Below are 21405 nucleotides of genomic sequence, written 5' to 3' on the forward strand. Positions count from 1 at the left end.
TGCTGTCGAGCATGTGGAGTCAACCACCAAGAGATGTCAGAGGAATTCTTAACAAGCTTTAATAGGCAGATTTTATGTGATTACATAGGCCTTTGAAAGATTGTAAAATGTGTCCGCTACTGCCTGCCTAGATGAGATAGCTTAAACAAAAGTCAAGGTCTTTCAGGAGGAGAGATGGTAAGAGCTGGTGTGCATTCAGAATGCTCCATGAAAGCCTGAAACTATTAGGCTAGGACTGAGGGTGGAAAGAAAGCTTCATTGTAAAGGTGAACTTTGATAAACAGATGCTTAATGAAGACACACAGGGGTAGTGGTCTCCAAAAGAGGATTCTAAAATATTTCCATGCACTAGGGTAAGGGTACTCATCTAATTTCTGGAATCTTCTATAATCCGTCAATGTATTTCTTTTTTCTTCATTACAACTACTGCCTGTTGCCCTCAACAAATATACTGTCTAATAGGCTGTCCTGTGTCTTTAAGGACCCTTTTTAACAACAAATGGATCAAAGAGAATAACTACATCTCAAATCAAGTGGAATGTCACTGTTATAAGGGAAGGTTGAACACAGGAAAATGTAAAACATTTTTACAGCAGTTAACAGAGGAATAAGATCAGATGTACCGTTAGAAACATTTGTATCTCATTATAGTTCGCTATGAAAGAATTAACTTGGAGCCAAAGCAAAATGGTGCCTATCTGTATGTGTGTACGCTTGCATGACTATCTGTTAACTCATGGAGAGATTTGTAAAATCTTATGGCAATTTGAGATGGACCTAGTCTGAAGTTGTTATAAAACACCCCCGCTTACACTGTTAAAATGCCACTGTTAAAATGTGTTGCACTGGACAAAAAAATCTTTTTGGGTTTGGCAATGTAATTTATACATTTTGATTTGTACATACTTTTTCATACAGTGATATTTGTTTGGTGATTTTTTAGAGCTATTTATTACTCTTGACATAAGGACTCAGGAAATCATTGGTGTTTGACATGTTTAATGTAATTTTATGCTGGGTTTTTTCATTTTTCTAAAATTTTGACAAGATGATTATTTTTGTTAACTTTGAAAATATGTATATAAAAGTTTATTTTGTTATTTATGGAATGGGCAACTTTACAATAAATACCTGTTTATCAAAATGTGCGTGTCTTTTGTGAGTTGTTCAATTGGTTAAAATATTCCCTAGGCATTTGTTTTGACATGATGTTATAACTTTTAGCTTAGACAATATTGCCTATTTGAGCCATTCAGTGTTGCAAATTTGAACTTGATTACAAACATTTTATTTACAGCACCTTTTCCCTTAACTACTGTCTAATATAATATCCAAAACATCAGAGCATTAAGTTAAAAGCCATAACTTTCTCAACTAAAACTGGAATATTTCCAACCAAAGGGGTGATACACCATACATTTCAAAAGGATGACATCACAGAGAGCTCCTTCTACAGTCATGAATGACAGTATGAGATTGTGGAGATTTCAAGAATCTTCCTGGTTTTTTAGGTCTCGCGACCTATCAATGCGCGCAAGCGCATTGAGCGGAGCGAGAATTCAAGTGCTTGAAATCCTCGTCAAACCAAGGGCTTCTTGGTGAGGTTTTCTTTAAGTTCACGTGAATCGCGTGATTAAACAAGCACGCGCATCAGCCTCCCTCCCTCCCTCCTAGTTGCATTTTTTCACGGCCGCACAGCACATCAAAGGGCTTCTCCCAGCGTGTGCTGTGCGGCTTCTCCTCCCCTAATTATTCATGGCTGGCCGGCCGGCCGTACTTTCAGTTTCCCGGCCGCTCATCTTCTCGCTTGTTTTTTTTATTTTCATTCCCGTTCGCCAATGCTTGTTTATTTTTATGTATACTTTATAGAATTTGCGAACACATGCATAACTTTTCTCTGGCGCCGTGCTCCATGTTTCAGCACAGCGCCTGCTCCGTCGTCAGCTTTATGTGACTCCATCAATTAACTGCTGATAAGAAGGCTTGTCGATTCTTTAGCTTCCATTCCCCACCCTCTCATTCTCCATTTTGCTTTCATTGCCACTGCCTCTGCAGGTCACATTTTTGCTTGCAGAATGGCAAAGAACTGGCCAGCCGATCTCATGAAATCCACTCGAGCATACTGCCCACTAGCCTTGCAGGCCAGCGCACCTTTTTGACCGTACAAGCCATACCTCACCCCACTGCCTGCGTCTCACCAGCTGAGCTACTCTTTATTATATCTCTTTTGCCGTACACAAGTCAGACCTGTCGCTGCTGAAGCATGAATCTCTCCACCGCTGAGCAAGAATGAAAGTGCTGCCTGAGAAATATGTTCTTTATAAAAAAGCCCTCAGGTCTGTAGAGCAGGCCAGTTTCTTCTTTCAGCGCGATGCTATTTTATACAGCCTCATCCGAGTCACAATAAAAATTTGAGTGATTTTGAAATCCTGGTTTAGTAATATTAAATTATATGCATCCCAATCTTTAATTCCTGCTTGATAGGCTTTTAACTGTACGTGCCATTGAGTGTGGGTAGCAACTCTTTCCATTACTAACGATATTGAAACACCTCCCTCTTTCCAACAGTCTCGCCACATGATGTCTCCCTGCCCTCCGACTCTCAATCATCATCTCTCCACACCTGAAGCTCTCTCGACATCTACCCCCTCCTCTCCCTCTGTGCACGTGGTGTTCCCCTTTCTTCCTGCCCATTCTGCCTTCTCACTAGGATTTGTTTTCCTCTCGTTTAGGTTGCCCGTTTGCTCGAGCGAATATACCCTTAATTCAGCTGTAAAGAATATCACACAATGCTTTGTTTTCGTCATTGTATTTTTACCGCGGCTCCTTTGATGTGCATACATTTGCCATCAGCCACTTAGCCACTTTGTGTGCGCGCGCCGCCTCTGCTGCCAGGCTTCAGCACACCAGGCTGCACACCCCCTCACCCCCAGTCACTTCATCCGCGCCCACTTCGCACGCGCTCTGCAGGTCATAAACAGGACCATCTGCTCCACTCCCAGCGCGGCATGACCGTCTTCAGAGCAAGCTTGTAACACGAGCTGCCCTCAGACGTTCCAAGACACACACTTTTCATGCTTCTTAGGTCGATAACATGAGCCCCGTTGCATTGACGCACACTGCCCTCACACACACAAGTTACTGTCACACACACAATGCTCTCAGACACACAGGCTGCTCACACACACAGGCACTGTTCACACACAGGCACTGTTCACACACACAGACACTGCTCACACACACAGACGATGCTCGCACACACACCAGCACTGCGCGCACACACAGCCAAGGGTGCCAGGGAAAACGTATAAATAGGGATGGTTTTAAAAGAAATTTGCACTTGTTGTGCCTTTCTGCCCTCTGCATCACCACATCATCACTCAGCACCACTACATTATCACTCAGCACCACCACATCATCACTCAGCGCTACCCCAGCATCATTCAGCATCACCACATCATCACTCAGCACCACCACATTATCACTCAGCACCACCACAATATCACTCAGTGCTACCCCAGCATCATTCAGCATCACCACATCATCACTCAGCGCCACCACATCATCACTCAGCGCCACCACATTATCACTCAGCACCACCACATTATCACTCAGCACCACCACATTATCACTCAGCACCACCACAGCATCACTCAGCGCTACCCCAACATCACTCAGCACCACCACATTATCACTCAGCACCACCACATTATCACTCAGCACCACCACATTATCACTCAGCAGCACAACATCACTCAGCACCACCACAGCACCACTCATCACCACCCCAGCATCACTCAGCACCATCCCAGTATCACTCGGCACCACCACAGCACCACTCAGCACCACCACAGCACCACTCAGCACCACCCCAGCATCACTCAGCACCATCCCAGTATCACTCAGCACGACCACAGCATCACTCAGCACCACCACAGCATCACTCAGCACCACCACATTATCACTCAGCACCACCACAGAATCACTCAGCACCACCACAGCATCACTCAGCACCACCACAGCACCACTCGGCACCACCCTAGCATCACTCAGCACCATCCCAGTATCACTCAGCACCACAACAGCACCACTCAGCATCACCACAGCACCACTAAGCACCACCACAGCACCACTCAGCCCCACCCCAGCATCAATCTGCGCAACCATTCAACAAAAACTGGTTCAAATATGTTCTCTCAATGTTTCAAGCTTTATTACAAATGTCACAAAAAGATGTTAATATTTCACTTCTGTTCTTGTTAATATAGCTCCATACTCAGCTGGTCTAAAAAGAAAACATTACTTTTTATTCTTGCTCGCAGAAAAACCACACACACAACCACACACCCAACCACACACACAACCACACCACACACACAATCTCACACACAACCACACACTCAACCACACACACAACTACACACATAACCACACACAACTACACACACAACTACACACACGTAACCCCACACACACAACCCCACACACAACCCCAAACACCCACACACACCCCCAAACACCCACACACACACACAACCCCACCACCATACACGCATACAACCACTCACACATGCAACCACTCACACATACAACCACTCACACATACAACCACTCACACATACAACCACCCACACATACAACCACTCACACATACAACCACTCAAACTACACACACAACCACACACAACCGCACACACACACAAACACACACATCTGTCGCCCTCACTCTATCTATTCCCCTCACTCTATCTATCTATTGCCCTCACTCTATCTCTCTATCGCCCTCACTCTCTATCAATCTATCTATCTATCGCCCTCACTCTATCTATCGCCCTCACTCTATCTATCGCCCTCACTGTCTATCTATCTATCGCCCTCACTCTGTCTATCTATCTATCGCCGTCACTCTGTCTATCTATCTATCGCCCTCACTCTGTCTATCTGTCTATCGCCCTCTATCTATCTATCGCTCCACCACAGCATCACTCAGGGGCACCACAGCATCACTCAGCACCACCACAGCATCAATCAGCACTACCACAGCATCACTGGTTCAAATATGTTCTCTCAATGTTTGAAGCTTTATTGCAAATGTCACAAAAAAATGTTAATATTTCACTTCTGTTCTTGGACTTTAGTCACTGAACATAATCTTCACAACAGTTATTTACAAAAGTTTAAGCTATTGCCATTAAAAATTACAATCACTTTTATTTAAGTATTAATTATTTAAAAAAATTAAAAGCCAATGTTAATTGTAATATCAATACATCTAAGTAAAGGCAATACAAAACATGTGACATTACAATTACTAAAAGTGTCACATATGCTAAAGTTAAAAGTATTGGCATTGTAAATCACAAAACATAAATATAAAATGTCATTTACAAAACCAATTGCTCCAACTTTCCTACTGGGAGACCTATTGGCAACGCCAGTGCTTGTTTCATTACTTGTTTCCCAAGGTAACCACTTGAACAGGTGTTCACTTTTGGCTGACAGACATGTGAAGAGGTAGAGGAAAAGGCATGGGTAGTCTAACTCACTGAATGCGTCTTTGTAACCCTACCATTCTCTGGGGTTGCCTGCCCACACAGAAAGATCCTGTATTAAGAACATGTGCAAAATATTATGTCAGACAGTGTATGGAGAAAGACTGTGTTTCGCTCTTTCTGTTTACAAGAAGGAACAACTAAACGCAACCGTTTTGATCATCCTCTCTCTCCAAAGTTTGTAGAGAATATGGGAGAGGACTCAAGGTTGATGAGATTTGTGCTGTTCTAGACTGATTGTAGGCAATACAAGATTGTGACAAATTCCTAAGAGGCAATACAGCGGCAAAACCATTTAGTGCATCGCCATGGTCAGCTCCTACATGTTAGGATTACAAATTCATGCAAAGAAGCAAAGTGGGAAATTCAACCTCCTGTGCTGTAAAGGTGTTGTCATTTCACTTTAAAAGAATACACAACTAGTGAGTTGCGTTCAATGCGTGAGTGTAGGAGGAACTAACTCTGCAACAATGTGGGAGATTGCTACAATGCAGAACTGCCTGAAATGTAAAAGTTTTTTAACTGGGAAATGCTATCTGATACAGTTATACATTGCAGAACTATGTCAAAAAAATCACTTAGCACTCTTCATTTGAAAATTTATTCTTTGAGGAACTGCTACAAATACACAATGATTGGAAATTTAGGGAACTTTCACAACAAGAGGAATTTCGGGTAGATGCATCATTGTTGCCGTTTGCGATTCCTTAATTGCAAAAATTAAGGAATCGCAATTAAGGAATAGCAAACGGCAATGCATCAAAAATTGGCAATTAAATTTGCGATTCCTTATTTTTCCTTATTTGCGATTCCCATTTTTGCGAATCGCAAATAAGGAACCCCTTTACATTGATTCCTATGGGCCTAGAGGTCCATAGGAATCAATTGGAAGGCATTCTCATTTTGCGATTCGCAATTAAGGAATCGAAAAATGAGAATGCATTTTCAAGGGTGCAGGGGGGGTCCAAAGGACCCCCCCCCTGCACCCCTGAAATTAAACTTTAAGTACATTTTTCACACACACATGCCCAAAGGGCATGTGTGTGTTTAAAATGAAACTTTAAAAAATGCACTTTTGTGCATTTTTGGAAGTTCTCGTAAATTAGCATGAAGTTCAACTTCATGTTAATTTCCCACTTCCAAATAGCGATTTTTTACCTTCAAAAAAATCATGCATTGCATTTAAGAAATCGCAAAATTGCGATTTCTTAAATGCAATCGCAATTTAAGAAATCGCAAATAAATTGCGATTTCTTAAATTGCGAAAAATGCCAAAAAGTTAATGCATCCCAAATCCAAGAATTGCATTCGCAAACGGCCGATTTTTGCGATTCGCACCGTTTGCGAATGCAATTCCGTTTGATGCATCTAGGCCTTAGTGATGTGATTCACAGACAGACTGGTATTTTGGAAAATGCAAATAATGGTGTGAATAGCTGAATGGACATTTAAGAAAAGAGGTGTCTCTGAAAGCTGCGAGACAAGAAGCTGGTTTCTCTAAAAGACATATGAGAACTTATTTCATAAACACCCCTGGGGTGCAAAGGTTGTGTGTGACCTTTTTTGTGCCCTCGGCATACTGTAGTTTTACAAAAGGGTTTGCAGATGCTAGTGCGCTCTCATCTGTAATACAGATAGCACCAGTGCTTACAGAGCACCTGTGCTATCCTAAGAGCGTGTTCCCTCATTTGCATAGGGGCATAAAGATGAGGGATACACTTTTCCTCTAACCCAATGCTGTATTATGAAAGCTGACTCAGAGGCAAAGAAGCTGTTAGGAAGCGCACTGTGCACCATATGAGGTGGAGCATAGTCACTGCACCCCTTGAGGACAGCCCTTCGGAGGGGGAGAGAAGATTCCGTGGGACCCCCCAGACATCCCACTGCAGGTGGGTGCAGTACCTCAGTGCACCCTCTTGCAAGGGGATCACTGGCCACCATTTGAAATTAATGCCACTGCAATCCAAAGATGGAGCATTAACCACAATTGGTTAATCAATCAATTAAAATGCTAACAACATCAAATTATCTTTGAGAGCAGAAACTAAGTCCTAATGTAATCCATAGCCAGCACCAAATACAGACGAGCACACGGCAAAGGAAAATGAAGGAAGATTTGAGGAGCATTCCTCATAAGGACTGCTCATTAATGGCCACGCCCACAGCCCTGAGGCCACGCCCCCTCCACAAGGTATAACAGCCGCGCCAGGACAGCAAACGCGCCATTATCTAAGGACAGCTCTTGAGGCGGAAAGCCGGGAGCTTTGCTCATTTTAAAAAAAACTTATTCACTGCTAAAACTTACTTTTATTGTGTGTCACGCTGCCCCTGAGCACTCCCCCTTCACTTTGGAAACACTGTATACACGCCGCGCAGCCGATCTGAAAGCTGCCGCGGGTGCAAACAATCAGTTGCCGCCAAATTACGAGGACAGTGGGCCACGCCCACAGCCCTGAGGCCACGCCCCCTCCGCAAGGTATAAAAGCCACGTCAGGACAGCAAACGCGCCATTATCTAAGGACAGCTCTTGAGGCGGAAAGCCAGGAGCTTTGCTCATTCTAAAAAAAACGTATTCACTGCTAAAACTTACTTTTATTGTGTGTCACGCTGCCCCTGAGCACTCCCCCTTCACCTTGGAAACGCTGTATACACGCCGCGCAGCCGATCTGAAAGCTGCCGTGGGTGCAAACAATCAGTTGCCGCCAAATTACGAGGACAGTGGGCCACGCCCACAGCCCTGAGGCCACGCCCCCTCCGCAAGGTATAAAAGCCGCGCCAGGACAGCAAACGCGCCATTATCTAAGGACAGCTCTTGAGGCGGAAAGCCGGGAGCTTTGCTCATTTAAAAAAAAAAACTTATTCACTGCTAAAACGTACTTTTATTGTGTGTCACGCTGCCCCTGAGCACTCCCCCTTCACTTTGGAAACGCTGTATACACGCCGCGCAGCCGATCTGAAAGCTGCCGCGGGTGCAAACAATCAGTTGCCACCAAATTACGAGGACAGTGGGCCACGCCCACAACCCTGAGGCCACGCCCCCTCCCCTCCATTACAAAACATGTGATTGGGCCGGACCCGCAGCGGACGCATGCAGCGGGCGCACCGCCTGCACGCAGAAGGCGCGCCAAAGGTAAGCCTGTCTGCGCCCGTCCGCGACCGGCCGGGACTAGGGGCTACACACCCTGCCGGTTCTACCCAAAACCTGTCCACGCCCATCCGCTACTCATGCAGCGAGCTGCTAGCTCTTCATAAAAACAACAGATGCACAAAAACCCATCTATGCACTAAAACGGGACCAGGATCATCCTATGGACCTATTTCCTGCCTCGCCTGTCAATGGTCCAGTATGGGTTTAATCCCATCGGACAACCACATAATCCTTGGAAAGAACCACTCGACACTGAACTGCTTATACTTTAATGCCAGATCCTTACCTAGGCATGCCCTAGATATTTGTGACCTACTTATATCTAAGACCCCGGACCTGGTTTTCGTCACTGAAACCTGGCTATCCGAGACCAGTGCTTCAGACTTAGCAATCGCCCTCCCCTCCAATTACAAAATCATCACGCAAGATAGGGCTAACAAAAGAAGAGGAGGGGGGGTTGCTGTAATATTCAGGGACCATCTAACATGCCTGGCCGAATCGACGACTGCCCACATCGAACATGAGATCTTACCTTTCAAAGTACTCTTCGACGGCCTTACCATCCTAGCTGGGGCAGTTATTTACAATCCCCCTGAACAACAAGTCAGCCTAGGCGCCAAATTATTGAACCAACTCTTGCCACTTTGTCTAAAACACAAAAACTATATGATTATTGGCGATTTTAACATCCACTACGAAAAAATGGATGCCCCGGGAACCTCCCAACTGGAATCCGATATGGGAATTCTACAACTCAGGCAGTGGATTGTGGGCCCCACGCACACCGCCGGCCACACACTAGACCTACTATTCACCAATATCGATTCCACCAATATAAGAGGGGTCCACCTTACCTTGCTCACTTATATCCTTTTCACTCATCCTTCCCGGTAAACCTCTGAAACCCAAGACAGCCCCTCACATCTCTAAACGAGCATGGAGGCTAATTAACGAATCCAACTTTGAGATACATTTTCTAAAAGACAATGTCAAACTATTGGAGGACTCCCCTATCTGTAATGACGTCGCCCTATTAGACGTGGGTATACTGCAGACATTAAACAAACTAGCTCCGATGCGGGAATCCAGAAAAAAAACACAACAGAGAAATGGTATACTCCCAGCCTAAAAAACCTCAAAAGAATGCCAAAAAAATGAACACCTATGGAGGCAGTCCAAAAACAGCAAAGCGAGACAAAACTACGTCCATAAACGGAAGCAGTATATTCTCGCCATCAAACATGCAAAAAAGGACTACTTTACCCAGTGCATTCAAGAAAACTGTAATTCAGCGAAATAACTATTTAAAATAGTGAAGGGGATCAGCAAACCATCTAGCACCTCACAAATACTAACCCCCTCAACCGAGGCCTGTGAGCGTATTAGCACGTTCTTTTCTGAAAAAATCAAGAAAATATATTCGACCTTCACTCCCCAAAATATCAGCTACTCAGAAAATCCATCCAAAACTGCCACGACACCAGAAGCGCATACTGATCCACCAGACCTAGGAACTGGACCTCGCCTAACCAGCTTTGAACCATTCTCCGAAGATGAGGTCCTGGCAGCTTTGAACACAGTTAAATCTGGATCCCCCTCAGACCCTTGCCCACACTTCGTGTTCTCAAAAATTGCACCCACGCTCTGTCCCCTAATCACCCAACTTTTTAATAAATCGTTAGCCACTGCCACCTTCCCTGATGCTTGGAAACATGCCTCGGTGACCCCCCTCCTGAAGAAAGCGGGATCTGATATTCTCAATCCAGAGAATTACAGACCCATCTCCCAGCTTCCCTACCTCTCTAAAGTCCTGGAGAAACTGATCAATACACAGCTGACCAGGTATCTCGAAAGCAACTCCCTTCTGGATCCCTCTCAGACTGGTTTTAGAGCCAACAACAGTACCGAGGCAACGTTGCTGGCAGTATCGGACAGTATCAGATCCTCCACCGATCAAGGTGGAGCGGTGGCACTGATACTGCTCGACCTGTCAGGGGCGTTTGACACGGTATCCCACGACTGTCTGCTAAACATACTCTGGAGTAAGGGAGTTCAATCCATAGCATTGAACTGGATACACTCTTTCCTGAGTAATCGTACCCAGGCAGTACACATGGGCCTGTTCCACTCAAGACCTAACCCCATCGGCTGCGGGGTGCCACAGGGTGCCTCTCTGAGCCCCACCCTTTTCAATGTCTACATTTCATCTCTGGCCGACATTGGAAGGAGGTGGGGCATTGGCATCTGCTCCTACGCAGACGATACGCAGCTGATGGTGGCCATGGACGAAGGACCTGATGTAACGAAAACCAAGCTACACAACTGCCTGTCCGAAATGGCACAATGGATGCACAAGCATTGCTTGAAACTGAATGCAGGCAAATCGGAGATTCTTCTGTTCGGTGGAGCCAAACGTGTGTGGGACGCCACATGGTGGCCACCTTTACTGGGAGTAGCCCCCACCCCTAAACAACATGCCAGGAATTTGGGAATCATCATGGATGACGCCCTGTCCATGAAGGACCACGTCCGATCTCTTTGTTGAAAGGGCTTTGCCATACTAAAACTTCTCGCCAAAATATTCCCCTGGATACCCTGGGACTACAGACGATCTGTCACACAGGCCCTATTGGTCAGTCGCCTAGACTATGGCAATGCACTATTTGAAGGGATGAACGAGCAGTTATTCTCCCGCTTACAGGTTCTGCAAAACCAGGCGGCCAAACTCATCCTCAACAAAGGTAAACGAGACTCGGCATCGGAGTGCTTAAGGAAACTTCACTGGCTCCCGATGCGACAGAGGGCTGCCTTCAAACTGCTTAGCCATGCCCACAGAACCTTACATAGAACTGGCCCCACGATACTCCAAGGGAAGATTGAATTGTACGTGCCCAATAGGAACTTACGCTCAGGCCAATCAGCTCTGGCCAAAACCAAACGCATCTACAAAGCCAGAACAGGCGGCCACTCCTTTTCCTACCTTGCAGCAAAAAGGTGGAATGAGCTCCCTTCTGACCTGAGACATACCACAAATTATCTCCAGTTCCGAAGAAAATTAAAAACGCATCTCTTCCCCAATCCTTAATTTCCCAGCACATGCCTCAGCAGTCCTCTTGGTATATAGCGCCATGATATCCCATGGGATGAGTGTTGCGCTTTACAAAAACCGCAAATAAATAAATAATGGTAAGAGAGAACTGGAAAATTATACTAAGTATACACTGATAAACTAACTTGCATGAAATCTGCTCTATAAGAGGGCCAGAGCAAGACTCTGTTCATTTCCCTAATGGTGGGTTTTAGACAGAGAAACTGTGCAGTCACTGTGGTGAGACAAAAAAAAGTAACATCTTACAATACAAACAAAAGATAACTAAAATCACATCACATTTCAATATTGGAACCTGTCCCAACTCTAATGAATATGCTGTACTATGCCTGACACAGAAAACAGTATCACATTCAGACTATAAACAGCAGCTCCGTCCATCTGAAGGAAGTGGCCTTCAATTGTATACAGTTGTAAATGTGTTCTCTCCAGGATCATCAGGATCATCAGCTACAGAAAACATTATAGTTTATAAATGTTCCAGTGTGAGCAAGGTCATTGAAATAACTGCATTCATACTTTTAAATAAACAATGAAGGTCACATCTCAGCTCTGTGGAGCACAGTCAGGGAGGGGGAGATGAGTAGGGTCAGGCATTGTAAACCACACAAATTAAAATGTGCACCATAAAACATTGCATTTATGACTATTTTAGCATAAATTATATTTTAGAAGTATTTATTATATAATCTGCTTCCACATCTTCAATGATGTCATTTAATGCCATGAGTTATATAATATGTAAGGTCATACGCTGTGTATGGCAGGGTGCAAGTTATAGTTGGTTCACTGAACTATGCCACCTCCCACCTGCCCTATGTTCTCTGTGTGTATGCCCCACCCCCTCACTCTTGCCTTCTGTGGTCCATAGTGCTGCTCTTGCCCATGCCTGGCTGCCCTATATGGACAGCTTGCTGCCCCTGCCTCCTCACTCCTGCCCTCAGTGGTCATACTGCCATTGCTCATGCCAACATGTCCTGTCAGCTTGCCGCCCCTGCTCCCCTCCTTTCTGACCTCTGTTGTTTGTGTGTGTGTCTTGCACCCTCCCTCCTGTTGCCTCTGATCCATTGTGCAGCCCTTTCCTCCCAGTTGCGACCCGTGTTTGGGATGAATGGGGGTGCAGGTGGGTAGAAAAGGGGAAGGGGGGCATAGGGGTTGCGAAGGGAGGAGCAGCCAAATAAAGAAAAAATATTAAAAGAACTTACCTTCAGTTGACCTCGTTGCGCTCTTCTGCTCCACTGCTTCAGGCATAGGTTCCCAGAATGCCTTGTGGCCAATCCTGAAGCTGCTCTCAAATGAAAGCAGCTCCAGGATTGGTCTGAGTGCCCTTGGCTGGTGCTCCAGGACAGACTGGGAGAATGCGCAGTGAAGGGACTGCACTACCACTCCCCTCAGTGCCGTCACCCCCCAGGCGCCGACCCAAGCCTCGACATTCGCGCACCCGCAATCCACTGCTGATGATGTCACATATTACATCATTCATGACATGGTCAGTGACATCACTGATGACATCACTGATGACATCTCAAATGACATCACTGATGAAATCATCCAGTGACTGTGTTTTTCTGTAAAGTTTAAATATGTTTTACATATTGAAGAATGAGTGGATGTATAAGTGTCTGGATGAAAGATTTAGTAGGTACATGACTGAATGTATGAGTGAGTGATTAAATGTGTCTTACTGGATGCATGGGTTAGTGACTAAACCGTCTGAATGTGTGCATCAGTATGTCTGTTGTTGTGTAAGCAACTGCATGTGTTGATCAGTAGCTATATGAGTGGCTATATGTGTTATTGATTGTTTGCCCAAGTATTTGTATGGGAGACTGAGTGTGTGTGTGGGTAGCTGGCATATATAAATGACTATACATAAGAGCCACTGATTGTGCAAGTGGCTGTATGGATCATTGTGTACTTGTATCAGTAATTGTATAACAAAGTAAGTATGTGTTAGTATATGTTTGAATAAGTAAGGTGTTGTGTGTATAACTGTATAGTTAAGGAAATGAAAGTGTGATTGATTCTTTGCATGACTGACTAGATGTGTGAGTAACTCCATGGATGAGTGGCAGAGTGTGAGTGTCTGTATAGGTGTTTGAGTGTAGATGATAGTGTTGTATTGATGAGTGACTGTATGTATGAGTGATTCTATAGGTACATGATTGGATGTGTGTATAGACCTAGCAATCAGTGTGTGCATATGTAGTAACTGGTATTGGTGTGTCAATGGTTTCAAGAATGGTAGTCTGTGTTTAACACTGGGTGTATCAAAGGTTATATTAGAGTGTGAAGAAGTGCATCGTATTATCACATGAATTATATCATCAGTGATGTGATCAGTGATGTCAATTGAGATGTCATCAGTGATGTCATCAGTGATGTCACTGACCATGTCATGAATGATGTAATATGTGATATCATCAGCAGTGGATTGCGGGTGTGCGAAATATAGTTAGTACCACTAACTAAATAGGAGCAATTTCAATGGTTTTTTAAATGCTAATTCCTAACTATATATGACCTGAAACCTATGGTTTTTTCAGTGAATTTGCACGGTTTTTTAAATGCTAATACCTAACTATATATGACCTGAAACCTATGTTTTTTTCAGTGAATTTGCAAGGTTTTTTAAATGCTAATTCCTTACTATATATGACCTGAAACCTATGGTTTTTTAAGTGAATTTGCAAGGTTTTTTAAATGCTAATACCTAACTATATATGACCTGAAACCTATGTTTTTTTCAGTGAATTTGCAAGGTTTTTTAATTGCTAATACCTAACCATGTAAGGCTTGAAACCTATGGTTTTTTCAGTGAATATATATATTTAATATAATATATATATAATTTTTATTTTCAAGTTTTTTTTTTATATGATTACAGGGTCCGCGCTCCGTGAGCGCTCCGTAAGCACACCAAAAATGCTCCGAGCTCTTACCCCGACAAATTTTATTTCTAAAACATAATATCCACGTTTTTAACGTACATTTTAAAGGTAGACAATATCTGCTTTAATATAGAAAATGTTTTTTTTTACACTTTTAACAACAGTATATTATTTTTTGAAGTAGTAATAAATCTCGCAAGGGTACGTCACACGTGCACGCAGCGTAAGAGCTCCGTCTGCGCAACGTAAAAGCTTCGAGCTCTTACCCCCGAAAGTTTTATAAACTTTAAATCGTTATATCTACGTATTCATTGCACAATGTAAAGGTACACATTATCTGGGATAATAAAGAACATGTTAATTTAAACTTTTACAGACCATATATAACTTTATTAAAGCAATTATAAATCTTGCGAGGGTGCGTACTACGTAAGTACATCGTAAGAAGACGTAAGTGCTCTGTAAACGGAATGTAAGCTTACGTAAACGTAACGTAAGCTCACGTAAGCGCTCCGTAAATGCTCCGTAAACGCTTCGTAAGCTTACGTACAACCATGTGACCTCAGAACAAAAGATTCTATTGGTTTATAATACTTCCTACTCCAATTCTTGAAAGACCCCTCCCATCTTCATCATTCTTCTTTGGCTTTCGAGGAAGAAACACCTTTTTTCATCAGCACTTTGCTCCTGAAAAATCTATTGAAATGTCTGAACAGCAGCAACCTGAGCATTCAGAACATGAGGAACCTGAGCATTCTGAACACCAGGAACTTGAGAATTCTTCCAGTTCATCTTCAGATGAGTTTGTTCCTGAAAGCCCTAGATCACCGAAAGAGTCCATAGTTTAGAAATTGTTTCAATTCCCAGATGGACAGAAAAAGGTAAATGCACCTTTTGTCACATGTAAAAACTGTGACACGGTACTTTCCAGAGGGGATCCACAGAAGAAGTACAGCTTTGGAACTTATAGCATGGAACGCCATGTCAAGAATATACACCCAAACAATTGGTGTAAAGCTGTAATGAAAAGATCATCAGAGGAGCAGGGCTCTGCTCCCAGCACTTCTTCTCAATCAACAGCACCACCAATGCAAGCATCAATGATTGCAATTATCCAACCAGAACTTAAGAATTTGATGATGCAATGCATTCGTTGCCAGAAACTAATAGCCTTTGGACAAGAGTCCATTCAAGTTATCCTGCAAAAAAACAGGAGGCACTACATTTCTATGTTTGTATGTAAAAGTTTGTCATAGTGAATATCAAAGTGCAAAACTATAAGAATGTGGTACAGCATAAACCTACAAGGTGTTTACCTGTAGTATACTGTACTACTTCCAAAGCACTGAAATGTAACATATGTATATAAATATGTTACAACTCAATGGGCCAGATGTACGTAATCTCGATTTACCTACTCATAAATACCAAGGGCCCAATGTAGGTAATCCCAGAATACCACTTCTTAAATACCGAATCATACCAATTCGGTATTTAAGAACTGGCAATGGGGATGTAGGTATTTTTACCGAATTAATTACCGATTCGGTGAAATTCGGTAATTACCGATTCGATAATTAACGAATCTGTATTTGCCATTGATTCCTATGGGCCTTGAAGCCCATAGGAATCAATGGCAAATACCGATTTGGTAATTACCGAATCGGTAAATACCGAATCCTGCCAGGGGGAACAGGGTGTCACTTTGACACCCTGTAGCACCCCTGTTTTTGGCTTGTGTGCAATGTGACACACCTACATGCCCTTAAGGAATGTATGTGTGCCACATGGCACAGGTGTACATGCACAGATGTGCATGTACACAGGAATTCCTTATTTACCACCCAATTGTATTGAGTGGTAAATAACGAATTCTTAGACACCTCTAGCACGATCAACAGTGCTACCTACATTAGAATTTACAGATTTGGTATTTTTACTGAGTCTGTATTTACCGATTCGGTAAATACAGAATCGGTAAAAATACCAAATCTGTAAATAAATGCCACCTACATAGGAAAAGGCATTTACCAGTCGGTAACGGCCAAATTCAGCCGTTACCGACCAGTAAATGCCTACCTACATCACGTCCCAAATCATACCACTTCAATATTTATGAGTAGATAAATGGGATGTAGGTAATTTCTCTTTTGAAATGACTGAATCTGTTTAATTCAGTCATTTTACCGAATCGGTATTTACCGATTCGGTAATTGCCATTGATTCCTATGGGCCTTGAGGCCCATAGGAATCAATGGTAATTACTGAATCAGTAAATACCGATTCGGTAAAATTACCGAATTGTCAAGGGGGACAGGTTGTCACTTTGACAGCCTGTTGCACCCCATATTCTGACTTGTGTGCCATGTCACACACATACATGGTCTTACGACATGTATGTGTGCCACATGGCACAAATGTACATGCACAGATATGCATGTACACAGGAATTCATTATTTACCTCCGAAAGTTTTATAAACTTTAAATCGTTATATCTACGTATTCATTGAACAATATAAAGGAACACATTACCTGGGATAATAAAGAACATGTTTATTTTAAACTTTTAAACAACATATATAACTTTATTTAAACAATTATAAATATCACGAGGGTGCTAAATCATTATATCTACATATTCATTATACAATATAAAGGAACATATTAACTGAGATAATAAAGAACATGTTTATTTTAACATTTTAAACAACATATATAACTTTATTTAAACAATTATAAATGTCACAAGGGTGCGTACCACATAAGAACATCATAAGATGACGTAAGCGCTCCGTTAATAAAACGTAAACGCAACATAAGCTTACGTGAGCACTCCGTAAACGCTCCGTAAGCTTACGTCCAACCATGTGACCTTATAACAAAAGATATTATTGGTTTATAATACTTCCTACTCTAATTCTTGAAAGACCCCTCCCATCTTCATCATCTTCTTTGGCTTTCGAGGAAGCAACACCTTTTTTCATCAGCACTTTGCTCTTGAAAAATCTACTGAAATGGCTGAACAGCAGGAACCTGAGAAACCCCTAGAACAGAGAGAGAGTCCATAGTACGGACATTTTTTAAATACCCAGAAAAATAGAAAAAGGTAAATGTGCCTTGTGTCACATGTAAAATCTGTGACACAGTACTTTCAAGAGGGGATCCACAGAAGAAGTATAGCTTTGGAACTTATATCATGGAACACCATGTCCGGAATATACACCCAAACAATTGGAGTAAAGCTGTAATGAAAAGATCAGAGGAGCAGGGCTCTGCTCCCAGCACTTCTTCTGAAGCAACAGCACCACCAATGCAAGCATCAATGGTTGCAAATATCCAACCTGAACTTAACAATTTGATGATGCAATGCATTCGTTGCCAGAAACTAATAGCCTTTGGACAAGAGCATTCTGAACACAAGGAACTTGAGGATTCTTCTACTTCATCTTCAGAAGAGTTTGTTCCTAAAACCCCTAGAACAAAGAGAGAGTCCATAGTACGGAAATTTTTAAAAAACCCAGAAAGAGAGAAAAAGGTAAATACGCCTTTTGTCACATGTAAAATCTGTCACATGTAAAATCTGTCACACAGTACTTTCAAGAGGGAATCCACAGAAACAGTACAGCTTTGGAACTTATAGCATGGAATGCCATGTCCGGAATATACACCCAAACAATTGGAGTAAAGCTGTAATAAAAAGATCATCAGAGGAGCAGGGCTCTACTCCCAGCACTTCTTCTGAAGCAACAGGAAGCACAGGTGCATTACCAGGATCATTTTTTCTATTCTCTGAAGATTGTCTTCTGGACGAATCTTCTAATTGAGTCCTCTTGATTGATAAAGCTTGCTTATAGATTCTTTGTTTGCGGTTCTTGGTAGTCATAATCTATTATGACTCAGTAGATATTTACAATCTGTTGAAAAGAAAAATATGACATATTATAGACCACTACCAACATAGCACATAGCAATTACATTAACTAAACAATTCTCTCTTTGTGTGTTTCATATCACTCTCTGCCTGCACCATCTCTCTCTTTGCATGCCTCATCTCACTCTCTCCTTCCGCCATCTCTCTGTTTGTATGTGTGTGTCATCTCAATCTCTGCCTACACCATCTGTCTGTTTGTGTGTGTGTCTCATCTCACTTTCTGTGTCTAAAACGATTTACCATACTAAATGTTTTTTGTTGAAATGTCTGGCTTTAAGTTTTTTGACAAGGAACACACTGAGTGTGTATGTGAATTAAGGAATTATATTTTCATCTTTTTCCATAATGTTAGCTGTGTGTGCTCACAATTTGTATCTTTAGCTTACAGGGTAGACTTCTTTTTAAAGTGTTTCTCATGCTTGAATTCAATGCTGGTACAGAGATAGTGCTAATAGTTTAATTTGGCTTGTAAATATGCTCCTTTTTTACAAGCGCCTTGCGCAACCTTTAACATGGGTGGAAGCAGTGAATGTATGGAGAGGGATAGGAATAGCAGATAGAAAACAATATGAAATGCTGTGGAAAATGCATAAAGGATTTCACTAATGGCATCAATTGAGATGGAATATAAGATAAAGAGGGGCATATTTACAAGCCCCTTGCACATTGTTTAACATGGGTACAAGCAGTAAATGCATGCAGAGTGATAAAATTGGCACACAGACAAGAATATGAAATGCCTTGAGAGATGCGTAAAGGATTTTACTTATGGCATAAATTGAGATAGAATATACAAAAAAATAGAGGCATATTTACAAGCCCCTTGCGCAATGTTTGACATGGGTGCAAGCAGAAAATGCATGCAGAGTAATAAAATTGGCACACAGACAAGAATATGCATTACGCAAGGGGTTTGTAAATATGCCAATGAAACCATTACACTATCTCTATACCAGCATTAATGTTAAACATTGCACATTTTCTGCTTGCACCCTTGTCAAACATTGCGCAAGGGGCTTGTAAATATGCCTCTCTTTTTTGTATATTCTATCTCAATTTATGCCATTAGTAAAACCCTTTACGCATCTCTCACGGCATTTCATATTCTTGTCTGTGTGCCAATTTTATTACTCTGCATACATTTTCTGCTTGCACCCATGTGAAACATTGCTCAAGGGGCTTGTAAATATACCTCTCTTTACTGTATATTCTTTCTCAATTTATGCCATTAGTAAAACCCTTTACGCATCTCTCACGGCATTTCATATTCTTGTCTGTGTGCCAATTTTATTACTCTGCATGTATTTTCTGCTTGGACCCATGTCAAACATTGCACAAGGGGCATGTAAATATGCCAATGAAACCATTACACTATCTCTATACCAGCATTAATGTCAAACATTGCGCAAGGGGCTTGTAAATATGCCAACTAAACCATTACACTATCTCTATACCAGCATTAATGTCAAACATTGTGCAAGGGGCTTGTAAATATGCCAATGTAACCATTACACTATCTCTATACCAGCATTAATGTCAAACATTGCGCAAGGGGCGTGTAAATATGCCAATGAAACCATTACACTATCTCTATACCAGCATTAATGTTAAACATTGCGCAAGGGGCTTGTAATATGCCAATGAAACCATTACACTATCTCTATACCAGCATTAATGTCAAACATTGCACAATGGGCTTCTAAATATGCCAATGAAACCATTACACAATCCCTATACCAGCATTAATGTTAAACATTGCGCAAGGGGCTTGTAAATATGCCAATGAAACCATTACACTATCTCTATACCAGCATTAATGTCAAACATTGCGCAAGGGGCTTGTAAATATGCCAATGAAACCATTACACTATCTATATACTAGCATTAATGTCAAACATTGCGCAAGGGGCTTGTAAATATGCCTCTCTTTTTTGTATATTCTATCTCAATTTATGCCATTAGAAAAACCCTTTAAGCATCTCTCACGGCATTTCATATTCTTGTCTGTGTGCCAATTTTATTACTCTGCATGCATTTTCTGCTTGCACCCATGTCAAACATTGCGCAAGAGGCTTGTAAATATGCCCCTCTTTATCTTATATTCCATCTCAATTGATGCCATTAGTGAAATCCTTTATACATCTCGCACACCATTTCATATGGTTTTCTATCTGCTATTCCTATCCCTCTCCATACATTCACTGCTTCCACCCATGTTACAGGTTGCACAAGGCGCTTCTAAAAAAGGAGCATATTTACAAGTCCAATGAAACCATTACACTATCTCTATACCAGCATTGAATCCAAGCATAAAAAACAATTGAAAAAGAAGTCTACCTTATGAACTAAAAAATACAAACTGTAAGCACACACAGCTAACATTATGGAAAAAGGTAAAAATATAATTCCTTAATTCACACAGACACTCACTGTGATCCTTGTCAAAAATCTTTAAGCCACACATGTTATCAAAAAACATTTAGCTTGTATATCATTTTACACACAGAGCACAACCCATTTAAATGAACACTACACTACAATGCAGAAACCTGACTCATTTTCAAAATACAACAGGAATGAAGCCCAATATGCTTGTTATGCTTCCCAATACAGCAAACAGCACTCTCTCTATATTACTCACCTTTAAAATCGCTTTTGAAAATATAGAACAGTGTCAAACACACAGCAGATTTTCTTAAGCAGAATCTCTGAAATGCACCTCAGACACTGAAACTAGAAATGGCACACTTTCCCACTCATTCTTCACACATAT

The sequence above is a fragment of the Lissotriton helveticus genome, chromosome 10, assembly GCF_964261635.1.
Source record: "Lissotriton helveticus chromosome 10, aLisHel1.1, whole genome shotgun sequence".
NCBI lineage: Eukaryota > Metazoa > Chordata > Amphibia > Caudata > Salamandridae > Lissotriton > Lissotriton helveticus.